Here is a 26,640-nt window from a genome sequence, read left to right as displayed (position 1 = left end):
CGGCCCTACCAATCCACCTGCCCTGCTGGCAGCACCCTCAAAACGCTGCGCGCCTCCTTCCCTCACACACGCGCTTGGCCTCGGGCCAACGCTCCCGGCTCCGGGCTCTCATCGGGCCTGGACACGAGGGCCCTGGAGCCGCGCAAAAGGTTGGCCAGCTGCGTTGGCCGGGAATCGAACCCGGGTCAACTGCTTGGAAGGCAGCTATGCTCACCACTATACCACCAACGCTGCACAGCCCGGGCCGCCCCGAGACGCCGGCCCAGGGTTCGCAGCGGCGCCTTCACGCCTTCTCGCCACCGCCTGGGCCGCCGGGCGCAGCCCTGCCCCGACGTCCCGCCGGCCCGCGGCCCTGCGCTGCCGCAGGCGCCAGCAGCGGCCGCCCCAGCCCCAGGCCCGGCCCCAGCCCCGCCAGCCCGATGCGGCTGTGGCGGCTCCGCAGGCCCGAGCCCCCCGCCGCCCGCGGCCCGTCTCTGGGGGCGCTCCGGCCGCCGTGCCACTCCCCCGGCCCTCGGCTGCCGCCCGGGCAGCCCCGCCCCGCGAGACACGCATCCCTCCGGCGACCCGCTCGCCCGGGCCCTTCTGCGCTTGCCGTCCGGCGAGGCCACATCCCGCACCCACAGACGACCCGACCCAGCCGCCGCCCAGCGGTCCCCCGCGCCCCCCCCCACCCCCATCCGGGACCGGGCAGCGTCGGCGTCACCAAGGAGCCCGCCGCAGCCGGCCACTCGTCAAGCGCCGGGGGCACGACAGGAGGCCCTGGCGGGGCCGTGGCGAACCCGCACGCGCGCGCCCGGCCTTACGGGGAAGGGAAAGCGGTGGGGGCGGTCCACGGTGGGCAGGGCGGGCACGCGTCGTCGCCCCGCGCCTCTGGCCGGACGCGGGAGGGAGGAGAGGAAGGGCCCTGGGGGCAAGCGTTTGGACAGAGCGGCGGTGACGCCGGCGACCAAAAAGGGCGTCTTGCCTCCCCGTCGGGGAATCGAACCCCGGTCTCCCGCGTGACAGGCGGGGATACTCACCACTATACTAACGAGGACAGCGGCGGCGGCGGCCAGCCGGGCGCCCGACCCCTCTGCGCCTGCCCGCCCTCGACGCCCTGCCTTACACAGGCGCCCGCCACGTGCCACACCCGGCCCGACCCGATCCCAAACCAAGCGCGTCGGCCCGCCGAGCAGCCCTCCCATCCCGACTCGCAGTGGACTCCAGGCCCGGGCCCGGGGCCGGGCCCGGGATCCGGACGGCGCGGAACACTCCGAGTGCGCCGGCGCCTAGGGCCTGCCGGGCGCGGATCGCGCAGGGAGAAGAGGCCCGAGCGGGCAAGCAAGGCTGCGAGCAGGGGGACGGGCGCCCGGGATGGGCCGGGGCGGAGGAGGGAGGGCGGCGACGACCTAGTGGAGGGGGCGGGGGCGGCGGCGGCGCCCACGGCGGCGAGACAGGCTGGCCCGACGCCGGTCTCCGGGTGCGGGGCCGGGGACGTGCGAGGGGGCTGGGCGGCGCCGGCGCCAGGCCAGTCGGCTGGCGCTGCTCCTGGTCGGCCGGGGCGCGCGTCCCGTCCCTTGCGCGCCCACACAGCCGCCGGCCGCCACCAGCGTTCGCGCGGGGTCCCAGCCAGGCGAGCGGCGACGCGCCCAGGCCCGCCGTCAGGATGGCCGAGCGGTCTAAGGCGCTGCGTTCAGGTCGCAGTCTCCCCTGGAGGCGTGGGTTCGAATCCCACTCCTGACACGCCCACCTTTTGGCCCGTCCAACCGGGACCCTGGACCCCGGCGGGCCGCGACCACGCCCCATCGCAAGCCCGCTCCTGCCTGACCCGCCGCTCCTGCCTTGCACCCTCGCAGGAGGGGCCCAGTGCCGAGCCCTGACGCCTCGACGCTCCTGGCCACGGGCTTGGCGCACACACGCCCCCGCCCACCAGTTCACACGCCTTTCCCACCCGATCCCATCCCCAGCCCCGCAGGCCTGGGGAACTTCGCAGCACGCCTCTCCTCACCTGCTTCCCGGGGGCTGTGTTTTCCTTCCTCCCTCCCGCTCCCGCTCCCGCTGCACTCCCTCGGCCCCCTGCAGAGCAGCCGGCTGCGCAAATGCCGAAAGCCCTCCGCATTCGGTTCTCCACCGGACGGGTGCCTGGTGAACAGCGCCTCGCTCTCGTAGCCGAGCACTCCCGCCACCAAGAGCACACCGTCCGACAGACAGCCCGTCCTTTCCGCCGGCCCCCATTCCCTTCTCTCCACACCCTCCTCAGGTGGCCCGAGGTGCCCACGAGGATTTGCCACCTTGACGACGCCTGACCCTGGCCACACCTGCCTGCCTGCCTGCCTCCCTCCCCGGACACAGGCAGCCCGGCCACCCGCTCGCCGGCCCACGACAGGGCCCTCCCTTCAGTGCGCCTGGCCCGGGAGTCCAGCCCGGGAAGGTGGCTCCCGTGAGCGCTGGGCCGAAGGAAGCCCTGGATCCCCAGGCCACCCACCTGGGCGCCCCAGCGCATCTCCGCGCCGGAAGCCGCTGCCCGGCCGGGACCCGAGGAGCCCAGCGGGCTCCCTCACCGCGCTGTCGGCCAGCTAGCCAGCGGCCACTCTGCCAGAGCGCTCCCGCGAGCCAGGATCGCGCTCCTGCCTCACAACCACCGCCGCCCCCCGCCCCCCCCCCCCGCCCTCGAGCTGGCCCCCTAGGGAGCGCTGCGCGCCCCAGCTCAGACGCCTTGCTTCGCTCTCCCGGCCTGAGCGGCTCCTCGGCCGCGCCGGCGGCGCGACGGGGCCTCCATCTCCTACACACAACACGCAGGCGCCCGCGCGCGGACACCCACACGCCCACACCCACACAGCCCACCCCTCGGCACCGCACGTGCGCACACCACCGGAGCTCGGGTCCCCAGCCCCGCCCACCCTCGCACACTCTGCCCCGGCGAGAAAGCCCTCCGCCGAAGGGACCTTGGGTCCCGGCTGAGAGGAGCCGCTGAAGGCAACGGCAGCGCTCAGCCTCGCCTGCCACAGGTGCCCCCGCGCTGGGTGCGATTCGGGCGCTGGCCAGCCTGGGTCCGGCTCCCGGCTTCCCCTGGCGACCCCGGCAGGGCAACGTGTCGCCGCGGCCGTCGACCGGGGAGAAAGCACCGCAGGAGCCTAGTGGGCCTCCGTGCGTCCGTGCGGCGCTCGGCCCGTCTGCGCCGCTCCCTAGGGCTCTGGACGTGCCCGGAGCCTCTGTTCCACACCGCCCGTCCGCCTCCTGCTCAAACCAAGCCCATGCTCCCCAGCACCGGGCCGGACCCGTGTCTGGGCGCCGCTGGGGAGCGCCGCTGGGGAAGCCGTCCGGGGAGCGCCGCCATCGGTGCATGGGTGGTTCAGTGGTAGAATTCTCGCCTGCCACGCGGGAGGCCCGGGTTCGATTCCCGGCCCATGCAGCACGCCGTCCCCTTTTGGCCAGCCCTGCAGCCCCAACGCGCGCACGCGCGCGCCCCCGGCTTCCTCTCGCCCACGCTCAAGGCCCCTGGCCGAAACCAGCTCGGCTCCGGACCCAGCCGGAGCCCGGCCCTGCCCTGCCGCCCGTTCCCTTCCTCTCCGTCTCTCTCGCCCAGGGGACCAAACTCCACCCAGCGCCCGACGCCCCTGGCCCGCCCACACGCCTCCCCTGCCCCTTTCCTCTTCAGCACCCTGAGCACCCCGCTTCGCTCACCCGCCTCTCCTCCAGCAACGCTTCCCGGCACCACCACACACCGGCGCCGCGCCGCTCCAGAGCCCACGGGGCCGCGCCCCACCTCCCCGCCTTTGCCCACGGTTCCTCCCTCCCTGCCTCACTCTACCCACACTCCCACAATCCTCCTCTCTTTGCACAACCAGGGGCAACCGACTTGCCACCCTTAGCCCTGATCCGTCCCATTCTCCTGCAGGGACCCTCACAAACTCACTGGGGTGCACCGGGAAGACCAAATGCATGGCACCACATCCTCCCGACGCCCGCCCTATAGTCTCTTGAAGGCCCGCTTGGCCGCAGTAGCCGGCAAACTCCGCCGCTGCTGCAACGCTAGGACCCCCGGCAGCACCAGGTCCACAACCGCCCGCGCCAGCGCTAGCACCGGCAGCACCTATCTCCCCACCCCCCCAGCCCCCCTCCCCGCCTCCGCCGCCGTCGCCGCCGCCACCGCCGCCGCCGCCGCCGTCACCACCACCACCACCACCCCCCCCTCGCAACAGCAGCGGCGGCACCAAGTCCACCAGCAGAGCGGCACCTGGACCAGCACCGGCTCGGCTGTGGGTACCGCCACCACCACCGCTTGGACCGAGTCCAGCACCGCACACCACCACGGGCACCGTTGCCAACAGCACTAGAGTCCTTCGGCGCCACCGCCACTGCCCCGACACCATCACCAACAGAACGGAGTCCAGCACCAGCGAACCAGCAGGGGCATCGCCGCCCACCGCACTAAAGTCCTCCACCATCGCTGCCGCCCCGCAAACACCAGCACCACTAGGACCGAGTCCACCGCCGCACACCACCACGGGCACCGTTGCCAAGAGCACTAAAGTCCTTCAGCACCACCACCACAAAGGCCACCATCACCACACCGGCTCGGGCACCATCGCCCACAGCACCGAAGTCCTCCCCCATCAGTACCGCCCACACCACCACCAAGTCCACCACCGCCGCCGCCGCCATCACCGGCAGGACCAAGTCCACCACCAGCGCACCAGCATGGGCATCATTGCCAACGGCACCGAAGTCCTCCACGATCACAACCACCACCATCACCACCACCACCTCCTCCACCACCACAGGCTCCACCACCAAGTCCACCATCACCACAGCGGCACGGGCACCATCGCCGACAGTCTGGAGTCCATCACCGCCACCGCCACCACCGAGACCATGCACACCATCACCACAGCAGCCCGCGCACCACAACCAACGGCACAGAAGTCCACCCCAGCAGCAGCAGCAGCAGCAGCAGCAGCAGGAGTAGCAGCAGCAGCAACACCAATTCGTCCACCACCAGCAACACAAGCAGCAGCACAGCCTGCACCTCCGCCCCCAGCGACCCCTCGTGCCCCAATATCCCCACACGGATCCCCTGCGGGCACACCCCCTCCTTTCCAAGTCCTCATTGTTCAGTGAACCTGCGTGGCATTTGTCCCTTTGGCCTCTCTGAATCTGAAGCCGAGGACAACCCCTGAGACAGGACTGGTTGTCCCGATGACAGGGGATTGAAGTCTCGGGGACGGTGGGTTCCCTCACCCCACTGGGACGGCTCCTAGACCCGGTCCAGCCCTATCTCTGGGTCTCCCTTGCCTGCCTGCCTGCCTGCCTGCCTGCTTCCCACCCACGCCCCCAACACCCACCCCTTGGCCTCACCACCTTGCAGCGCAGCACAGCAGTGTCCGCCCGGCGCACCTCCTCTGCCAGGGTCCTGTCGCATCCCGGGGGCCTCCAGCTTTCTTGCACCGGGACCCACTCTCCACCACTTGCCCGACACCCATCCCTCACACTCACGGCCGGCAGTCCTGGCCTCCCACGGGCTCCTCAGGCTCACTCCTACTCTCTCCCTTCCGCTACCTCAGAGCTCACCCTCTCGCACAGGTGCACACGTACGTGCCTGGCGTGGCGCCGGGGAAGGTGCCCTTCCCCCCCCCCCCACCGAAGCCTCTGCACACACCCTGCCCGAGTGTCCAGCCACACTCTGGCCCGGGTCCCGCAAGCCCCACACCTCCCCGCCCGGCACCCTTCCCACACACCCGGCCTGCCCCCGGCCCTCCTCTCCTGCTCGGATCCTGTTCCTCTGTGCCTTAACTCCCGTGGGAGGCCACCCCCGTGCGCAAACACCTTCAACACGCGGGATCCCCCACGGCACGCACCCCACACGCTCACACACACACCCCCCACACGCTCACACACACATCCCATACACTCACACAAACACCCCACGCTCCTACACACACCACACATGCTGACGCACGCAGCACACACAGCCCCATATGCTCACACACACCACCCCACACGCTCACACCCACCCCATACGCTCTGTCACACACACCGCACACGCTCACACGCACCACCACACGCTCACACACCCGCACCACACACGCACGCACCATACACCGACAAACACGCTCACACACACACACATCCCATGCACTCAATCACACACACCCCACACGCTCGTACACACACCCCACATGCTGAGAACGAGACCACACCCCCATATGGTCACCCCCCCACACACACACCCCCATACGCTCACTCACACCCCACACGCTGAGACGCACACCCCATACGCTCACACACACAGCACACACACCCCACACGCTGAAACACACACACCATACCCTCACACACACCCCACACGCTCACACACACATCCCATACACTCACAAAACCCCCCGACGCTCCTACACACACCCCACATGCTGACACACACAGCACACACACGCTCACACACACATCGCACGTGGTGACACACACAGCACACACAGCCCCATATGCTCACACACACCACCCCCACACGCTCACACACACCCCACACGCTGACACACCCGCACCCACACATGCAAGCACCACACACGCACGCACCACACACCGACACACACGCTCACACCACACACACACACACACAGATCCCATGCACTCAATCACACACACCCCACACGCTCGTAGCCACACCCCACATGCTGACACCCAGCACACACCCCCATATGGTCACACACACACACACACACGCTCACACACACACCCCCCATACGCTCACTCACACCCCACACGCTGAGACACACACCCCATACGCTCACACACACACCACACACACCCCACACGTTCAAACACACACACCATTCCCTCACTCACACACACCCCACACGCTCACACACACACACATCCACACGCTCACACACCCCATACGCTCAAGCACACACACCCCACACGCTCACCCACCGACCGCGCACGCTCACACACACACTCTCACACGCACACACCACACGCGCACGCACCACACACCGATACACGCGCTCACTCACACACACACACACACACACACACAGAAACAGAGGCGCTGAGGGATCTTCCCGTAGTGCTGGGAAGCACCTGGCTGCCCACAGCGGCTCCATTCCACCGCTGGTACGACCCTGTCGCAACCCAGCCATGGTGCTGCTCCGGCCCGTTTGGGTGGTGCACGGGCTGTCCGCTTGGGCTCCTAAAGGAGACAATCTCTGAACACACAGCAGCTCCTTGGCGGACAGGGGCGTGCAAGTGGTGGTGGGAAGGAGACTGTGGTCTGCGATTTAGCTGGAGGAGCACCCGGACAAGACGACGGGCACAGGGGTGGAGAGAGGGCTGGAGTAGATCCTGGCTAGGGGCAGGCTAAGGCGCCAAATGAAAATCTTAAACGGGAAATCTAGGTCGTGGGCCTGCGCGGTGGGGGTGGGGGCTGGAGGCGGTGCAAGGCGTTCCAGGGAACACGCTTTGCCACTTTGCCGTGGGATTCAAGGGATGGGGGATGCGATTTCAAGGACCTGTTGGCTCCGAGTCCACCGTCTGTCTCCGGTGCGCCCTCCACCCCGTGCCCCCTGCTTGGCTGTTGGGTTTTCCCCACCGGCCTCCCGAATCTTCGTGCTCCCTCTCCTGCACTGCCCGTCGGTCTGCTTCCTGGACGCGTCCAGATTCGTTTTCCCAACTCCACCTCCCGGGCGCAACCGTGCCGCTCTCCGCTCGCGGTGGCCGGGAAGCAGGTCCGAGCGGTGGCTGGCCCGAGGGCGAGGGAAGGGACCAGGGGCTCCAGCAGGTGACCCACCCGACTCAACGAGGTAGATCGCTCACCCTGCCCCGACCTCTTCCCGCACTCCCAGCCCCCTCCCCCTTTCCCCGCACCGACACCACTAACTAGACCCTCGGGAAGGAGCAAGGGGTGGCTTGTCAGGGGTGGCGGGGTTCCTCCTGGCGTCAGCAGTGCAGCCGGAGAGTCCAAGCACCTGCGGTGGCCGGACGTGCGGGCGTCTGTCGGTGGCCCCGAGTGAGGACAGAGGGTGTCACGCGCGGCCTCTCGGGTTTGGGGCGGAGGAAGAGGGGGAGCCATGCGAGCGCCCAGGGGAGGCGCCGATGCGCTGCCGTCGGGCGGCCGGGCCGCTGGCGAGGCCAAAAGGCTTGGGCTGGCCGAGGCGACGGGGCAAGGCTTGGGCTGGCCGGGCCGGCTGGCCTTGTCTGGGCACCGAGGCCGCGGGGCTAGCCGCGGGGCAAGGGAGAAGCCAGCCGGCTTCGGCTAAAAGGGGTGCGGATGCGCTGGGGAGGTCGGTAGGCCGAGAGGAAGAAGAAAGGCTTCCCTGACCGGGAATCGAACCCGGGCCGCGGCGGTGAGAGCGCCGAATCCTAACCACTAGACCACCAGGGAGCGTCAGGCCCTGCGCCTGCCCCGCACCCCCTGGACGCAGCGCCTCCATACCAGCCCCTCGCCTCTGCTTTGGCTCCAAGGCCCCAGCCTCGCCACGGCCGGCCGCCCGCCGGCCCTACCAATCCACCTGCCCTGCTGGCAGCACCCTCAAAACGCTGCGCGCCTCTTTCCCTCACACACGCGCTTGGCCTCGGGCCAACGCTCCCGGCTCCGGGCTCTCATCGGGCCTGGACACGAGGGCCCTGGAGCCGCGCAAAAGGTTGGCCAGCTGCGTTGGCCGGGAATCGAACCCGGGTCAACTGCTTGGAAGGCAGCTATGCTCACCACTATACCACCAACGCTGCACAGCCCGGGCCGCCCCGAGACGCCGGCCCAGGGTTCGCAGCGGCGCCTTCACGCCTTCTCGCCACCGCCTGGGCCGCCGGGCGCAGCCCTGCCCCGACGTCCCGCCGGCCCGCGGCCCTGCGCTGCCGCAGGCGCCAGCAGCGGCCGCCCCAGCCCCAGGCCCGGCCCCAGCCCCGCCAGCCCGATGCGGCTGTGGCGGCTCCGCAGGCCCGAGCCCCCCGCCGCCAGCGGCCCGTCTCTGGGGGGCGCTCCGGCCGCCGTGCCACTCCCCCGGCCCTCGGCTGCCGCCCGGGCAGCCCCGCCCCGCGAGACACGCATCCCTCCGGCGACCCGCTCGCCCGGGCCCTTCTGCGCGTGGCGTCCGGCGAGGCCACATCCCGCACCCACAGACGACCCGACCCAGCCGCCGCCCAGCGGTCCCCCGCGCCCCCCCCCACCCCCATCCGGGACCGGGCAGCGTCGGCGTCACCAAGGAGCCCGCCGCAGCCGGCCACTCGTCAAGCGCCGGGGGCACGACAGGAGGCCCTGGCGGGGCCGTGGCGAACCCGCACGCGCGCGCCCGGCCTTACGGGGAAGGGAAAGCGGTGGGGGCGGTCCACGGTGGGCAGGGCGGGCACGCGTCGTCGCCCCGCGCCTCTGGCCGGACGCGGGAGGGAGGAGAGGAAGGGCCCTGGGGGCAAGCGTTTGGACAGAGCGGCGGTGACGCCGGCGACCAAAAAGGGCGTCTTGCCTCCCCGTCGGGGAATCGAACCCCGGTCTCCCGCGTGACAGGCGGGGATACTCACCACTATACTAACGAGGACAGCGGCGGCGGCGGCCAGCCGGGCGCCCGACCCCTCTGCGCCTGCCCGCCCTCGACGCCCTGCCTTACACAGGCGCCCGCCACGTGCCACACCCGGCCCGACCCGATCCCAAACCAAGCGCGTCGGCCCGCCGAGCAGCCCTCCCATCCCGACTCGCAGTGGACTCCAGGCCCGGGCCCGGGGCCGGGCCCGGGATCCGGACGGCGCGGAACACTCCGAGTGCGCCGGCGCCTAGGGCCTGCCGGGCGCGGATCGCGCAGGGAGAAGAGGCCCGAGCGGGCAAGCAAGGCTGCGAGCAGGGGGACGGGCGCCCGGGATGGGCCGGGGCGGAGGAGGGAGGGCGGCGACGACCTAGTGGAGGGGGCGGGGGCGGCGGCGGCGCCCACGGCGGCGAGACAGGCTGGCCCGACGCCGGTCTCCGGGTGCGGGGCCGGGGATGTGCGAGGGGGCTGGGCGGCGCCGGCGCCAGGCCAGTCGGCTGGCGCTGCTCCTGGTCGGCCGGGGCGCGCGTCCCGTCCCTTGCGCGCCCACACAGCCGCCGGCCGCCACCAGCGTTCGCGCGGGGTCCCAGCCAGGCGAGCGGCGACGCGCCCAGGCCCGCCGTCAGGATGGCCGAGCGGTCTAAGGCGCTGCGTTCAGGTCGCAGTCTCCCCTGGAGGCGTGGGTTCCAATCCCACTCCTGACACGCCCACCTTTTGGCCCGTCCAACCGGGACCCTGGACCCCGGCGGGCCGCGACCACGCCCCATCGCAAGCCCGCTCCTGCCTGACCCGCCGCTCCTGCCTTGCACCCTCGCAGGAGGGGCCCAGTGCCGAGCCCTGACGCCTCGACGCTCCTGGCCACGGGCTTGGCGCACACACGCCCCCGCCCACCAGTTCACACGCCTTTCCCACCCGATCCCATCCCCAGCCCCGCAGGCCTGGGGAACTTCGCAGCACGCCTCTCCTCACCTGCTTCCCGGGGGCTGTGTTTTCCTTCCTCCCTCCCGCTCCCGCTCCCGCTGCACTCCCTCGGCCCCCTGCAGAGCAGCCGGCTGCGCAAATGCCGAAAGCCCTCCGCATTCGGTTCTCCACCGGACGGGTGCCTGGTGAACAGCGCCTCGCTCTCAGAGCCGAGCACTCCCGCCACCAAGAGCACACCGTCCGACAGACAGCCCGTCCTTTCCGCCGGCCCCCATTCCCTTCTCTCCACACCCTCCTCAGGTGGCCCGAGGTGCCCACGAGGATTTGCCACCTTGACGACGCCTGACCCTGGCCACACCTGCCTGCCTGCCTGCCTCCCTCCCCGGACACAGGCAGCCCGGCCACCCGCTCGCCGGCCCACGACAGGGCCCTCCCTTCAGTGCGCCTGGCCCGGGAGTCCAGCCCGGGAAGGTGGCTCCCGTGAGCGCTGGGCCGAAGGAAGCCCTGGATCCCCAGGCCACCCACCTGGGCGCCCCAGCGCATCTCCGCGCCGGAAGCCGCTGCCCGGCCGGGACCCGAGGAGCCCAGCGGGCTCCCTCACCGCGCTGTCGGCCAGCTAGCCAGCGGCCACTCTGCCAGAGCGCTCCCGCGAGCCAGGATCGCGCTCCTGCCTCACAACCACCGCCGCCCCCCGCCCCCCCCCCCCGCCCTCGAGCTGGCCCCCTAGGGAGCGCTGCGCGCCCCAGCTCAGACGCCTTGCTTCGCTCTCCCGGCCTGAGCGGCTCCTCGGCCGCGCCGGCGGCGCGACGGGGCCTCCATCTCCTACACACAACACGCAGGCGCCCGCGCGCGGACACCCACACGCCCACACCCACACAGCCCACCCCTCGGCACCGCACGTGCGCACACCACCGGAGCTCGGGTCCCCAGCCCCGCCCACCCTCGCACACTCTGCCCCGGCGAGAAAGCCCTCCGCCGAAGGGACCTTGGGTCCCGGCTGAGAGGAGCCGCTGAAGGCAACGGCAGCGCTCAGCCTCGCCTGCCACAGGTGCCCCCGCGCTGGGTGCGATTCGGGCGCTGGCCAGCCTGGGTCCGGCTCCCGGCTTCCCCTGGCGACCCCGGCAGGGCAACGTGTCGCCGCGGCCGTCGACCGGGGAGAAAGCACCGCAGGAGCCTAGTGGGCCTCCGTGCGTCCGTGCGGCGCTCGGCCCGTCTGCGCCGCTCCCTAGGGCTCTGGACGTGCCCGGAGCCTCTGTTCCACACCGCCCGTCCGCCTCCTGCTCAAACCAAGCCCATGCTCCCCAGCACCGGGCCGGACCCGTGTCTGGGCGCCGCTGGGGAGCGCCGCTGGGGAAGCCGTCCGGGGAGCGCCGCCATCGGTGCATGGGTGGTTCAGTGGTAGAATTCTCGCCTGCCACGCGGGAGGCCCGGGTTCGATTCCCGGCCCATGCAGCACGCCGTCCCCTTTTGGCCAGCCCTGCAGCCCCAACGCGCGCACGCGCGCGCCCCCGGCTTCCTCTCGCCCACGCTCAAGGCCCCTGGCCGAAACCAGCTCTGCTCCGGACCCAGCCGGAGCCCGGCCCTGCCCTGCCGCCCGTTCCCTTCCTCTCCGTCTCTCTCGCCCAGGGGACCAAACTCCACCCAGCGCCCGACGCCCCTGGCCCGCCCACACGCCTCCCCTGCCCCTTTCCTCTTCAGGACCCTGAGCACCCCGCTTCGCTCACCCGCCTCTCCTCCAGCAACGCTTCCCGGCACCACCACACACCGGCGCCGCGCCGCTCCAGAGCCCACGGGGCCGCGCCCCACCTCCCCGCCTTTGCCCACGGTTCCTCCCTCCCTGCCTCACTCTACCCACACTCCCACAATCCTCCTCTCTTTGCACAACCAGGGGCAACCGACTTGCCACCCTTAGCCCTGATCCGTCCCATTCTCCTGCAGGGACCCTCACAAACTCACTGGGGTGCACCGGGAAGACCAAATGCATGGCACCACATCCTCCCGACGCCCGCCCTATAGTCTCTTGAAGGCCCGCTTGGCCGCAGTAGCCGGCAAACTCCGCCGCTGCTGCAACGCTAGGACCCCCGGCAGCACCAGGTCCACAACCGCCCGCGCCAGCGCTAGCACCGGCAGCACCTATCTCCCCACCCCCCCAGCCCCCCTCCCCCGCCTCCGCCGCCGTCGCCGCCGCCACCGCCGCCGCCGCCGCCGTCACCACCACCACCACCACCCCCCCCTCGCAACAGCAGCGGCGGCACCAAGTCCACCAGCAGAGCGGCACCTGGACCAGCACCGGCTCGGCTGTGGGTACCGCCACCACCACCGCTTGGACCGAGTCCAGCACCGCACACCACCACGGGCACCGTTGCCAACAGCACTAGAGTCCTTCGGCGCCACCGCCACTGCCCCGACACCATCACCAACAGAACGGAGTCCAGCACCAGCGAACCAGCAGGGGCATCGCCGCCCACCGCACTAAAGTCCTCCACCATCGCTGCCGCCCCGCAAACACCAGCACCACTAGGACCGAGTCCACCGCCGCACACCACCACGGGCACCGTTGCCAAGAGCACTAAAGTCCTTCAGCACCACCACCACAAAGGCCACCATCACCACACCGGCTCGGGCACCATCGCCCACAGCACCGAAGTCCTCCCCCATCAGTACCGCCCACACCACCACCAAGTCCACCACCGCCGCCGCCGCCATCACCGGCAGGACCAAGTCCACCACCAGCGCACCAGCATGGGCATCATTGCCAACGGCACCGAAGTCCTCCACGATCACAACCACCACCATCACCACCACCACCTCCTCCACCACCACAGGCTCCACCACCAAGTCCACCATCACCACAGCGGCACGGGCACCATCGCCGACAGTCTGGAGTCCATCACCGCCACCGCCACCACCGAGACCATGCACACCATCACCACAGCAGCCCGCGCACCACAACCAACGGCACAGAAGTCCACCCCAGCAGCAGCAGCAGCAGCAGCAGCAGCAGGAGTAGCAGCAGCAGCAACACCAATTCGTCCACCACCAGCAACACAAGCAGCAGCACAGCCTGCACCTCCGCCCCCAGCGACCCCTCGTGCCCCAATATCCCCACACGGATCCCCTGCGGGCACACCCCCTCCTTTCCAAGTCCTCATTGTTCAGTGAACCTGCGTGGCATTTGTCCCTTTGGCCTCTCTGAATCTGAAGCCGAGGACAACCCCTGAGACAGGACTGGTTGTCCCGATGACAGGGGATTGAAGTCTCGGGGACGGTGGGTTCCCTCACCCCACTGGGACGGCTCCTAGACCCGGTCCAGCCCTATCTCTGGGTCTCCCTTGCCTGCCTGCCTGCCTGCCTGCCTGCTTCCCACCCACGCCCCCAACACCCACCCCTTGGCCTCACCACCTTGCAGCGCAGCACAGCAGTGTCCGCCCGGCGCACCTCCTCTGCCAGGGTCCTGTCGCACCCTGGGGGCCTCCAGCTTTCTTGCACCGGGACCCACTCTCCACCACTTGCCCGACACCCATCCCTCACACTCACGGCCGGCAGTCCTGGCCTCCCACGGGCTCCTCAGGCTCACTCCTACTCTCTCCCTTCCGCTACCTCAGAGCTCACCCTCTCGCACAGGTGCACACGTACGTGCCTGGCGTGGCGCCGGGGAAGGTGCCCTTCCCCCCCCCCCCCACCGAAGCCTCTGCACACACCCTGCCCGAGTGTCCAGCCACACTCTGGCCCGGGTCCCGCAAGCCCCACACCTCCCCGCCCGGCACCCTTCCCACACACCCGGGCTGCCCCCGGCCCTCCTCTCCTGCTCGGATCCTGTTCCTCTGTGCCTTAACTCCCGTGGGAGGCCACCCCCGTGCGCAAACACCTTCAACACGCGGGATCCCCCACGGCACGCACCCACACGCTCACACACACACCCCCCACACGCTCACACACACATCCCATACACTCACACAAACACCCCACGCTCCTACACACACCACACATGCTGACGCACGCAGCACACACAGCCCCATATGCTCACACACACCACCCCACACGCTCACACCCACCCCATACGCTCTGTCACACACACCGCACACGCTCACACGCACCACCACACGCTCACACACCCGCACCACACACGCACGCACCATACACCGACAAACACGCTCACACACACACACATCCCATGCACTCAATCACACACACCCCACACGCTCGTACACACACCCCACATGCTGAGAACGAGACCACACCCCCATATGGTCACCCCCCCACACACACACCCCCATACGCTCACTCACACCCCACACGCTGAGACGCACACCCCATACGCTCACACACACAGCACACACACCCCACACGCTGAAACACACACACCATACCCTCACACACACCCCACACGCTCACACACACATCCCATACACTCACAAAACCCCCCGACGCTCCTACACACACCCCACATGCTGACACACACAGCACACACACGCTCACACACACATCGCACGTGGTGACACACACAGCACACACAGCCCCATATGCTCACACACACCACCCCCACACGCTCACACACACCCCACACGCTGACACACCCGCACCCACACATGCAAGCACCACACACGCACGCACCACACACCGACACACACGCTCACACCACACACACACACACACAGATCCCATGCACTCAATCACACACACCCCACACGCTCGTAGCCACACCCCACATGCTGACACCCAGCACACACCCCCATATGGTCACACACACACACACACACGCTCACACACACACCCCCCATACGCTCACTCACACCCCACACGCTGAGACACACACCCCATACGCTCACACACACACCCCACACACCCCACACGTTCAAACACACACACCATTCCCTCACTCACACACACCCCACACGCTCACACACACACACATCCACACGCTCACACACCCCATACGCTCAAGCACACACACCCCACACGCTCACCCACCGACCGCGCACGCTCACACACACACTCTCACACGCACACACCACACGCGCACGCACCACACACCGATACACGCGCTCACTCACACACACACACACACACACACACAGAAACAGAGGCGCTGAGGGATCTTCCCGTAGTGCTGGGAAGCACCTGGCTGCCCACAGCGGCTCCATTCCACCGCTGGTACGACCCTGTCGCAACCCAGCCATGGTGCTGCTCCGGCCCGTTTGGGTGGTGCACGGGCTGTCCGCTTGGGCTCCTAAAGGAGACAATCTCTGAACACACAGCAGCTCCTTGGCGGACAGGGGCGTGCAAGTGGTGGTGGGAAGGAGACTGTGGTCTGCGATTTAGCTGGAGGAGCACCCGGACAAGACGACGGGCACAGGGGTGGAGAGAGGGCTGGAGTAGATCCTGGCTAGGGGCAGGCTAAGGCGCCAAATGAAAATCTTAAACGGGAAATCTAGGTCGTGGGCCTGCGCGGTGGGGGTGGGGGCTGGAGGCGGTGCAAGGCGTTCCAGGGAACACGCTTTGCCACTTTGCCGTGGGATTCAAGGGATGGGGGATGCGATTTCAAGGACCTGTTGGCTCCGAGTCCACCGTCTGTCTCCGGTGCGCCCTCCACCCCGTGCCCCCTGCTTGGCTGTTGGGTTTTCCCCACCGGCCTCCCGAATCTTCGTGCTCCCTCTCCTGCACTGCCCGTCGGTCTGCTTCCTGGACGCGTCCAGATTCGTTTTCCCAACTCCACCTCCCGGGCGCAACCGTGCCGCTCTCCGCTCGCGGTGGCCGGGAAGCAGGTCCGAGCGGTGGCTGGCCCGAGGGCGAGGGAAGGGACCAGGGGCTCCAGCAGGTGACCCACCCGACTCAACGAGGTAGATCGCTCACCCTGCCCCGACCTCTTCCCGCACTCCCAGCCCCCTCCCCCTTTCCCCGCACCGACACCACTAACTAGACCCTCGGGAAGGAGCAAGGGGTGGCTTGTCAGGGGTGGCGGGGTTCCTCCTGGCGTCAGCAGTGCAGCCGGAGAGTCCAAGCACCTGCGGTGGCCGGACGTGCGGGCGTCTGTCGGTGGCCCCGAGTGAGGACAGAGGGTGTCACGCGCGGCCTCTCGGGTTTGGGGCGGAGGAAGAGGGGGAGCCATGCGAGCGCCCAGGGGAGGCGCCGATGCGCTGCCGTCGGGCGGCCGGGCCGCTGGCGAGGCCAAAAGGCTTGGGCTGGCCGAGGCGACGGGGCAAGGCTTGGGCTGGCCGGGCCGGCTGGCCTTGTCTGGGCACCGAGGCCGCGGGGCTAGCCGCGGGGCAAGGGAGAAGCCAGCCGGCTTCGGCTAAAAGGGGTGCGGATGCGCTGGGGAGGTCGGTAGGCCGAGAGGAAGAAGAAAGGCTTCCCTGACCGGGAATCGAACCCGGGCCGCGGCGGTGAGAGCGCCGAATCCTAACCACTAGACCACCAGGGAGCGTCAGGCCCTGCGCCTGCCCCGCACCCCCTGGACGCAGCGCCTCCATACCAGCCCCTCGCCTCTGCTTTGGCTCCAAGGCCCCAGCCTCGCCACGGCCGGCCGCCCGCCGGCCCTACCAATCCACCTGCCCTGCTGGCAGCACCCTCAAAACGCTGCGCGCCTCCTTCCCTCACACACGCGCTTGGCCTCGGGCCAACGCTCCCGGCTCCGGGCTCTCATCGGGCCTGGACACGAGGGCCCTGGAGCCGCGCAAAAGGTTGGCCAGCTGCGTTGGCCGGGAATCGAACCCGGGTCAACTGCTTGGAAGGCAGCTATGCTCACCACTATACCACCAACGCTGCACAGCCCGGGCCGCCCCGAGACGCCGGCCCAGGGTTCGCAGCGGCGCCTTCACGCCTTCTCGCCACCGCCTGGGCCGCCGGGCGCAGCCCTGCCCCGACGTCCCGCCGGCCCGCGGCCCTGCGCTGCCGCAGGCGCCAGCAGCGGCCGCCCCAGCCCCAGGCCCGGCCCCAGCCCCGCCAGCCCGATGCGGCTGTGGCGGCTCCGCAGGCCCGAGCCCCCCGCCGCCCGCGGCCCGTCTCTGGGGGGCGCTCCGGCCGCCGTGCCACTCCCCCGGCCCTCGGCTGCCGCCCGGGCAGCCCCGCCCCGCGAGACACGCATCCCTCCGGCGACCCGCTCGCCCGGGCCCTTCTGCGCTTGCCGTCCGGCGAGGCCACATCCCGCACCCACAGACGACCCGACCCAGCCGCCGCCCAGCGGTCCCCCGCGCCCCCCCCCACCCCCATCCGGGACCGGGCAGCGTCGGCGTCACCAAGGAGCCCGCCGCAGCCGGCCACTCGTCAAGCGCCGGGGGCACGACAGGAGGCCCTGGCGGGGCCGTGGCGAACCCGCACGCGCGCGCCCGGCCTTACGGGGAAGGGAAAGCGGTGGGGGCGGTCCACGGTGGGCAGGGCGGGCACGCGTCGTCGCCCCGCGCCTCTGGCCGGACGCGGGAGGGAGGAGAGGAAGGGCCCTGGGGGCAAGCGTTTGGACAGAGCGGCGGTGACGCCGGCGACCAAAAAGGGCGTCTTGCCTCCCCGTCGGGGAATCGAACCCCGGTCTCCCGCGTGACAGGCGGGGATACTCACCACTATACTAACGAGGACAGCGGCGGCGGCGGCCAGCCGGGCGCCCGACCCCTCTGCGCCTGCCCGCCCTCGACGCCCTGCCTTACACAGGCGCCCGCCACGTGCCACACCCGGCCCGACCCGATCCCAAACCAAGCGCGTCGGCCCGCCGAGCAGCCCTCCCATCCCGACTCGCAGTGGACTCCAGGCCCGGGCCCGGGGCCGGGCCCGGGATCCGGACGGCGCGGAACACTCCGAGTGCGCCGGCGCCTAGGGCCTGCCGGGCGCGGATCGCGCAGGGAGAAGAGGCCCGAGCGGGCAAGCAAGGCTGCGAGCAGGGGGACGGGCGCCCGGGATGGGCCGGGGCGGAGGAGGGAGGGCGGCGACGACCTAGTGGAGGGGGCGGGGGCGGCGGCGGCGCCCACGGCGGCGAGACAGGCTGGCCCGACGCCGGTCTCCGGGTGCGGGGCCGGGGACGTGCGAGGGGGCTGGGCGGCGCCGGCGCCAGGCCAGTCGGCTGGCGCTGCTCCTGGTCGGCCGGGGCGCGCGTCCCGTCCCTTGCGCGCCCACACAGCCGCCGGCCGCCACCAGCGTTCGCGCGGGGTCCCAGCCAGGCGAGCGGCGACGCGCCCAGGCCCGCCGTCAGGATGGCCGAGCGGTCTAAGGCGCTGCGTTCAGGTCGCAGTCTCCCCTGGAGGCGTGGGTTCGAATCCCACTCCTGACACGCCCACCTTTTGGCCCGTCCAACCGGGACCCTGGACCCCGGCGGGCCGCGACCACGCCCCATCGCAAGCCCGCTCCTGCCTGACCCGCCGCTCCTGCCTTGCACCCTCGCAGGAGGGGCCCAGTGCCGAGCCCTGACGCCTCGACGCTCCTGGCCACGGGCTTGGCGCACACACGCCCCCGCCCACCAGTTCACACGCCTTTCCCACCCGATCCCATCCCCAGCCCCGCAGGCCTGGGGAACTTCGCAGCACGCCTCTCCTCACCTGCTTCCCGGGGGCTGTGTTTTCCTTCCTCCCTCCCGCTCCCGCTCCCGCTGCACTCCCTCGGCCCCCTGCAGAGCAGCCGGCTGCGCAAATGCCGAAAGCCCTCCGCATTCGGTTCTCCACCGGACGGGTGCCTGGTGAACAGCGCCTCGCTCTCAGAGCCGAGCACTCCCGCCACCAAGAGCACACCGTCCGACAGACAGCCCGTCCTTTCCGCCGGCCCCCATTCCCTTCTCTCCACACCCTCCTCAGGTGGCCCGAGGTGCCCACGAGGATTTGCCACCTTGACGACGCCTGACCCTGGCCACACCTGCCTGCCTGCCTGCCTCCCTCCCCGGACACAGGCAGCCCGGCCACCCGCTCGCCGGCCCACGACAGGGCCCTCCCTTCAGTGCGCCTGGCCCGGGAGTCCAGCCCGGGAAGGTGGCTCCCGTGAGCGCTGGGCCGAAGGAAGCCCTGGATCCCCAGGCCACCCACCTGGGCGCCCCAGCGCATCTCCGCGCCGGAAGCCGCTGCCCGGCCGGGACCCGAGGAGCCCAGCGGGCTCCCTCACCGCGCTGTCGGCCAGCTAGCCAGCGGCCACTCTGCCAGAGCGCTCCCGCGAGCCAGGATCGCGCTCCTGCCTCACAACCACCGCCGCCCCCCGCCCCCCCCCCCGCCCTCGAGCTGGCCCCCTAGGGAGCGCTGCGCGCCCCAGCTCAGACGCCTTGCTTCGCTCTCCCGGCCTGAGCGGCTCCTCGGCCGCGCCGGCGGCGCGACGGGGCCTCCATCTCCTACACACAACACGCAGGCGCCCGCGCGCGGACACCCACACGCCCACACCCACACAGCCCACCCCTCGGCACCGCACGTGCGCACACCACCGGAGCTCGGGTCCCCAGCCCCGCCCACCCTCGCACACTCTGCCCCGGCGAGAAAGCCCTCCGCCGAAGGGACCTTGGGTCCCGGCTGAGAGGAGCCGCTGAAGGCAACGGCAGCGCTCAGCCTCGCCTGCCACAGGTGCCCCCGCGCTGGGTGCGATTCGGGCGCTGGCCAGCCTGGGTCCGGCTCCCGGCTTCCCCTGGCGACCCCGGCAGGGCAACGTGTCGCCGCGGCCGTCGACCGGGGAGAAAGCACCGCAGGAGCCTAGTGGGCCTCCGTGCGTCCGTGCGGCGCTCGGCCCGTCTGCGCCGCTCCCTAGGGCTCTGGACGTGCCCGGAGCCTCTGTTCCACACCGCCCGTCCGCCTCCTGCTCAAACCAAGCCCATGCTCCCCAGCACCGGGCCGGACCCGTGTCTGGGCGCCGCTGGGGAGCGCCGCTGGGGAAGCCGTCCGGGGAGCGCCGCCATCGGTGCATGGGTGGTTCAGTGGTAGAATTCTCGCCTGCCACGCGGGAGGCCCGGGTTCGATTCCCGGCCCATGCAGCACGCCGTCCCCTTTTGGCCAGCCCTGCAGCCCCAACGCGCGCACGCGCGCGCCCCCGGCTTCCTCTCGCCCACGCTCAAGGCCCCTGGCCGAAACCAGCTCGGCTCCGGACCCAGCCGGAGCCCGGCCCTGCCCTGCCGCCCGTTCCCTTCCTCTCCGTCTCTCTCGCCCAGGGGACCAAACTCCACCCAGCGCCCGACGCCCCTGGCCCGCCCACACGCCTCCCCTGCCCCTTTCCTCTTCAGGACCCTGAGCACCCCGCTTCGCTCACCCGCCTCTCCTCCAGCAACGCTTCCCGGCACCACCACACACCGGCGCCGCGCCGCTCCAGAGCCCACGGGGCCGCGCCCCACCTCCCCGCCTTTGCCCACGGTTCCTCCCTCCCTGCCTCACTCTACCCACACTCCCACAATCCTCCTCTCTTTGCACAACCAGGGGCAACCGACTTGCCACCCTTAGCCCTGATCCGTCCCATTCTCCTGCAGGGACCCTCACAAACTCACTGGGGTGCACCGGGAAGACCAAATGCATGGCACCACATCCTCCCGACGCCCGCCCTATAGTCTCTTGAAGGCCCGCTTGGCCGCAGTAGCCGGCAAACTCCGCCGCTGCTGCAACGCTAGGACCCCCGGCAGCACCAGGTCCACAACCGCCCGCGCCAGCGCTAGCACCGGCAGCACCTATCTCCCCACCCCCCCAGCCCCCCTCCCCCGCCTCCGCCGCCGTCGCCGCCGCCACCGCCGCCGCCGCCGCCGTCACCACCACCACCACCACCCCCCCCTCGCAACAGCAGCGGCGGCACCAAGTCCACCAGCAGAGCGGCACCTGGACCAGCACCGGCTCGGCTGTGGGTACCGCCACCACCACCGCTTGGACCGAGTCCAGCACCGCACACCACCACGGGCACCGTTGCCAACAGCACTAGAGTCCTTCGGCGCCACCGCCACTGCCCCGACACCATCACCAACAGAACGGAGTCCAGCACCAGCGAACCAGCAGGGGCATCGCCGCCCACCGCACTAAAGTCCTCCACCATCGCTGCCGCCCCGCAAACACCAGCACCACTAGGACCGAGTCCACCGCCGCACACCACCACGGGCACCGTTGCCAAGAGCACTAAAGTCCTTCAGCACCACCACCACAAAGGCCACCATCACCACACCGGCTCGGGCACCATCGCCCACAGCACCGAAGTCCTCCCCCATCAGTACCGCCCACACCACCACCAAGTCCACCACCGCCGCCGCCGCCATCACCGGCAGGACCAAGTCCACCACCAGCGCACCAGCATGGGCATCATTGCCAACGGCACCGAAGTCCTCCACGATCACAACCACCACCATCACCACCACCACCTCCTCCACCACCACAGGCTCCACCACCAAGTCCACCATCACCACAGCGGCACGGGCACCATCGCCGACAGTCTGGAGTCCATCACCGCCACCGCCACCACCGAGACCATGCACACCATCACCACAGCAGCCCGCGCACCACAACCAACGGCACAGAAGTCCACCCCAGCAGCAGCAGCAGCAGCAGCAGCAGCAGGAGTAGCAGCAGCAGCAACACCAATTCGTCCACCACCAGCAACACAAGCAGCAGCACAGCCTGCACCTCCGCCCCCAGCGACCCCTCGTGCCCCAATATCCCCACACGGATCCCCTGCGGGCACACCCCCTCCTTTCCAAGTCCTCATTGTTCAGTGAACCTGCGTGGCATTTGTCCCTTTGGCCTCTCTGAATCTGAAGCCGAGGACAACCCCTGAGACAGGACTGGTTGTCCCGATGACAGGGGATTGAAGTCTCGGGGACGGTGGGTTCCCTCACCCCACTGGGACGGCTCCTAGACCCGGTCCAGCCCTATCTCTGGGTCTCCCTTGCCTGCCTGCCTGCCTGCCTGCCTGCTTCCCACCCACGCCCCCAACACCCACCCCTTGGCCTCACCACCTTGCAGCGCAGCACAGCAGTGTCCGCCCGGCGCACCTCCTCTGCCAGGGTCCTGTCGCATCCCGGGGGCCTCCAGCTTTCTTGCACCGGGACCCACTCTCCACCACTTGCCCGACACCCATCCCTCACACTCACGGCCGGCAGTCCTGGCCTCCCACGGGCTCCTCAGGCTCACTCCTACTCTCTCCCTTCCGCTACCTCAGAGCTCACCCTCTCGCACAGGTGCACACGTACGTGCCTGGCGTGGCGCCGGGGAAGGTGCCCTTCCCCCCCCCCCCACCGAAGCCTCTGCACACACCCTGCCCGAGTGTCCAGCCACACTCTGGCCCGGGTCCCGCAAGCCCCACACCTCCCCGCCCGGCACCCTTCCCACACACCCGGCCTGCCCCCGGCCCTCCTCTCCTGCTCGGATCCTGTTCCTCTGTGCCTTAACTCCCGTGGGAGGCCACCCCCGTGCGCAAACACCTTCAACACGCGGGATCCCCCACGGCACGCACCCCACACGCTCACACACACACCCCCCACACGCTCACACACACATCCCATACACTCACACAAACACCCCACGCTCCTACACACACCACACATGCTGACGCACGCAGCACACACAGCCCCATATGCTCACACACACCACCCCACACGCTCACACCCACCCCATACGCTCTGTCACACACACCGCACACGCTCACACGCACCACCACACGCTCACACACCCGCACCACACACGCACGCACCATACACCGACAAACACGCTCACACACACACACATCCCATGCACTCAATCACACACACCCCACACGCTCGTACACACACCCCACATGCTGAGAACGAGACCACACCCCCATATGGTCACCCCCCCACACACACACCCCCATACGCTCACTCACACCCCACACGCTGAGACGCACACCCCATACGCTCACACACACAGCACACACACCCCACACGCTGAAACACACACACCATACCCTCACACACACCCCACACGCTCACACACACATCCCATACACTCACAAAACCCCCCGACGCTCCTACACACACCCCACATGCTGACACACACAGCACACACACGCTCACACACACATCGCACGTGGTGACACACACAGCACACACAGCCCCATATGCTCACACACACCACCCCCACACGCTCACACACACCCCACACGCTGACACACCCGCACCCACACATGCAAGCACCACACACGCACGCACCACACACCGACACACACGCTCACACCACACACACACACACACAGATCCCATGCACTCAATCACTCACACCCCACACGCTCGTAGCCACACCCCACATGCTGACACCCAGCACACTCCCCCATATGGTCACACACACACACACACACGCTCACACACACACCCCCCATACGCTCACTCACACCCCACACGCTGAGACACACACCCCATACGCTCACACACACACCACACACACCCCACACGTTCAAACACACACACCATTCCCTCACTCACACACACCCCACACGCTCACACACACACACATCCACACGCTCACACACCCCATACGCTCAAGCACACACACCCCACACGCTCACCCACCGACCGCGCACGCTCACACACACACTCTCACACGCACACACCACACGCGCACGCACCACACACCGATACACGCGCTCACTCACACACACACACACACACACACACAGAAACAGAGGCGCTGAGGGATCTTCCCGTAGTGCTGGGAAGCACCTGGCTGCCCACAGCGGCTCCATTCCACCGCTGGTACGACCCTGTCGCAACCCAGCCATGGTGCTGCTCCGGCCCGTTTGGGTGGTGCACGGGCTGTCCGCTTGGGCTCCTAAAGGAGACAATCTCTGAACACACAGCAGCTCCTTGGCGGACAGGGGCGTGCAAGTGGTGGTGGGAAGGAGACTGTGGTCTGCGATTTAGCTGGAGGAGCACCCGGACAAGACGACGGGCACAGGGGTGGAGAGAGGGCTGGAGTAGATCCTGGCTAGGGGCAGGCTAAGGCGCCAAATGAAAATCTTAAACGGGAAATCTAGGTCGTGGGCCTGCGCGGTGGGGGTGGGGGCTGGAGGCGGTGCAAGGCGTTCCAGGGAACACGCTTTGCCACTTTGCCGTGGGATTCAAGGGATGGGGGATGCGATTTCAAGGACCTGTTGGCTCCGAGTCCACCGTCTGTCTCCGGTGCGCCCTCCACCCCGTGCCCCCTGCTTGGCTGTTGGGTTTTCCCCACCGGCCTCCCGAATCTTCGTGCTCCCTCTCCTGCACTGCCCGTCGGTCTGCTTCCTGGACGCGTCCAGATTCGTTTTCCCAACTCCACCTCCCGGGCGCAACCGTGCCGCTCTCCGCTCGCGGTGGCCGGGAAGCAGGTCCGAGCGGTGGCTGGCCCGAGGGCGAGGGAAGGGACCAGGGGCTCCAGCAGGTGACCCACCCGACTCAACGAGGTAGATCGCTCACCCTGCCCCGACCTCTTCCCGCACTCCCAGCCCCCTCCCCCTTTCCCCGCACCGACACCACTAACTAGACCCTCGGGAAGGAGCAAGGGGTGGCTTGTCAGGGGTGGCGGGGTTCCTCCTGGCGTCAGCAGTGCAGCCGGAGAGTCCAAGCACCTGCGGTGGCCGGACGTGCGGGCGTCTGTCGGTGGCCCCGAGTGAGGACAGAGGGTGTCACGCGCGGCCTCTCGGGTTTGGGGCGGAGGAAGAGGGGGAGCCATGCGAGCGCCCAGGGGAGGCGCCGATGCGCTGCCGTCGGGCGGCCGGGCCGCTGGCGAGGCCAAAAGGCTTGGGCTGGCCGAGGCGACGGGGCAAGGCTTGGGCTGGCCGGGCCGGCTGGCCTTGTCTGGGCACCGAGGCCGCGGGGCTAGCCGCGGGGCAAGGGAGAAGCCAGCCGGCTTCGGCTAAAAGGGGTGCGGATGCGCTGGGGAGGTCGGTAGGCCGAGAGGAAGAAGAAAGGCTTCCCTGACCGGGAATCGAACCCGGGCCGCGGCGGTGAGAGCGCCGAATCCTAACCACTAGACCACCAGGGAGCGTCAGGCCCTGCGCCTGCCCCGCACCCCCTGGACGCAGCGCCTCCATACCAGCCCCTCGCCTCTGCTTTGGCTCCAAGGCCCCAGCCTCGCCACGGCCGGCCGCCCGCCGGCCCTACCAATCCACCTGCCCTGCTGGCAGCACCCTCAAAACGCTGCGCGCCTCCTTCCCTCACACACGCGCTTGGCCTCGGGCCAACGCTCCCGGCTCCGGGCTCTCATCGGGCCTGGACACGAGGGCCCTGGAGCCGCGCAAAAGGTTGGCCAGCTGCGTTGGCCGGGAATCGAACCCGGGTCAACTGCTTGGAAGGCAGCTATGCTCACCACTATACCACCAACGCTGCACAGCCCGGGCCGCCCCGAGACGCCGGCCCAGGGTTCGCAGCGGCGCCTTCACGCCTTCTCGCCACCGCCTGGGCCGCCGGGCGCAGCCCTGCCCCGACGTCCCGCCGGCCCGCGGCCCTGCGCTGCCGCAGGCGCCAGCAGCGGCCGCCCCAGCCCCAGGCCCGGCCCCAGCCCCGCCAGCCCGATGCGGCTGTGGCGGCTCCGCAGGCCCGAGCCCCCCGCCGCCCGCGGCCCGTCTCTGGGGGGCGCTCCGGCCGCCGTGCCACTCCCCCGGCCCTCGGCTGCCGCCCGGGCAGCCCCGCCCCGCGAGACACGCATCCCTCCGGCGACCCGCTCGCCCGGGCCCTTCTGCGCGTGGCGTCCGGCGAGGCCACATCCCGCACCCACAGACGACCCGACCCAGCCGCCGCCCAGCGGTCCCCCGCGCCCCCCCCCCACCCCCATCCGGGACCGGGCAGCGTCGGCGTCACCAAGGAGCCCGCCGCAGCCGGCCACTCGTCAAGCGCCGGGGGCACGACAGGAGGCCCTGGCGGGGCCGTGGCGAACCCGCACGCGCGCGCCCGGCCTTACGGGGAAGGGAAAGCGGTGGGGGCGGTCCACGGTGGGCAGGGCGGGCACGCGTCGTCGCCCCGCGCCTCTGGCCGGACGCGGGAGTGAGGAGAGGAAGGGCCCTGGGGGCAAGCGTTTGGACAGAGCGGCGGTGACGCCGGCGACCAAAAAGGGCGTCTTGCCTCCCCGTCGGGGAATCGAACCCCGGTCTCCCGCGTGACAGGCGGGGATACTCACCACTATACTAACGAGGACAGCGGCGGCGGCGGCCAGCCGGGCGCCCGACCCCTCTGCGCCTGCCCGCCCTCGACGCCCTGCCTTACACAGGCGCCCGCCACGTGCCACACCCGGCCCGACCCGATCCCAAACCAAGCGCGTCGGCCCGCCGAGCAGCCCTCCCATCCCGACTCGCAGTGGACTCCAGGCCCGGGCCCGGGGCCGGGCCC

At 69.9% G+C, this 26,640-nt stretch overlaps 14 non-coding genes across 14 annotated transcripts; 6 read left to right on the top strand and 8 right to left on the bottom strand.

The window, feature by feature from the left end:
• Nucleotides 1-159: 159 nt before the first annotated feature.
• Nucleotides 160-231, bottom strand: TRNAG-UCC (transfer RNA glycine (anticodon UCC)). The gene has a single exon. It is a non-coding gene; the product is annotated as a tRNA-Gly (tRNA).
• Nucleotides 232-964: 733 nt separating this feature from the next.
• On the bottom strand, nucleotides 965-1,036 carry TRNAD-GUC (transfer RNA aspartic acid (anticodon GUC)). Its single transcript has one exon. It is a non-coding gene; the product is annotated as a tRNA-Asp (tRNA).
• Nucleotides 1,037-1,639: 603 nt separating this feature from the next.
• TRNAL-CAG (transfer RNA leucine (anticodon CAG)) lies at nucleotides 1,640-1,722 on the top strand. Its single transcript has one exon. It is a non-coding gene; the product is annotated as a tRNA-Leu (tRNA).
• A 1,598-nt stretch (nucleotides 1,723-3,320) lies between these two features.
• On the top strand, nucleotides 3,321-3,391 carry TRNAG-GCC (transfer RNA glycine (anticodon GCC)). Its single transcript has one exon. It is a non-coding gene; the product is annotated as a tRNA-Gly (tRNA).
• Nucleotides 3,392-8,287: 4,896 nt separating this feature from the next.
• Nucleotides 8,288-8,359, bottom strand: TRNAE-CUC (transfer RNA glutamic acid (anticodon CUC)). Its single transcript has one exon. It is a non-coding gene; the product is annotated as a tRNA-Glu (tRNA).
• A 269-nt stretch (nucleotides 8,360-8,628) lies between these two features.
• On the bottom strand, nucleotides 8,629-8,700 carry TRNAG-UCC (transfer RNA glycine (anticodon UCC)). Its single transcript has one exon. It is a non-coding gene; the product is annotated as a tRNA-Gly (tRNA).
• Nucleotides 8,701-10,109: 1,409 nt separating this feature from the next.
• Nucleotides 10,110-10,192, top strand: TRNAL-CAG (transfer RNA leucine (anticodon CAG)). The gene has a single exon. It is a non-coding gene; the product is annotated as a tRNA-Leu (tRNA).
• A 1,598-nt stretch (nucleotides 10,193-11,790) lies between these two features.
• TRNAG-GCC (transfer RNA glycine (anticodon GCC)) lies at nucleotides 11,791-11,861 on the top strand. Its single transcript has one exon. It is a non-coding gene; the product is annotated as a tRNA-Gly (tRNA).
• Nucleotides 11,862-16,758: 4,897 nt separating this feature from the next.
• Nucleotides 16,759-16,830, bottom strand: TRNAE-CUC (transfer RNA glutamic acid (anticodon CUC)). Its single transcript has one exon. It is a non-coding gene; the product is annotated as a tRNA-Glu (tRNA).
• Nucleotides 16,831-17,099: 269 nt separating this feature from the next.
• Nucleotides 17,100-17,171, bottom strand: TRNAG-UCC (transfer RNA glycine (anticodon UCC)). The gene has a single exon. It is a non-coding gene; the product is annotated as a tRNA-Gly (tRNA).
• A 1,409-nt stretch (nucleotides 17,172-18,580) lies between these two features.
• Nucleotides 18,581-18,663, top strand: TRNAL-CAG (transfer RNA leucine (anticodon CAG)). Its single transcript has one exon. It is a non-coding gene; the product is annotated as a tRNA-Leu (tRNA).
• A 1,597-nt stretch (nucleotides 18,664-20,260) lies between these two features.
• Nucleotides 20,261-20,331, top strand: TRNAG-GCC (transfer RNA glycine (anticodon GCC)). The gene has a single exon. It is a non-coding gene; the product is annotated as a tRNA-Gly (tRNA).
• A 4,897-nt stretch (nucleotides 20,332-25,228) lies between these two features.
• Nucleotides 25,229-25,300, bottom strand: TRNAE-CUC (transfer RNA glutamic acid (anticodon CUC)). The gene has a single exon. It is a non-coding gene; the product is annotated as a tRNA-Glu (tRNA).
• Nucleotides 25,301-25,569: 269 nt separating this feature from the next.
• Nucleotides 25,570-25,641, bottom strand: TRNAG-UCC (transfer RNA glycine (anticodon UCC)). Its single transcript has one exon. It is a non-coding gene; the product is annotated as a tRNA-Gly (tRNA).
• Nucleotides 25,642-26,640: the final 999 nt, after the last annotated feature.

This window comes from Eumetopias jubatus, unplaced genomic scaffold, assembly GCF_037043125.1.
Source record: "Eumetopias jubatus isolate StellerSeaLion01/CBP00866 unplaced genomic scaffold, mEumJub1_p1.0 scaffold_182, whole genome shotgun sequence".
Taxonomy (NCBI): Eukaryota; Metazoa; Chordata; class Mammalia; order Carnivora; family Otariidae; genus Eumetopias; species Eumetopias jubatus.
Note: the sequence above shows the minus strand (reverse complement) of the source record. Positions and strands in the feature narration are given on the sequence as shown.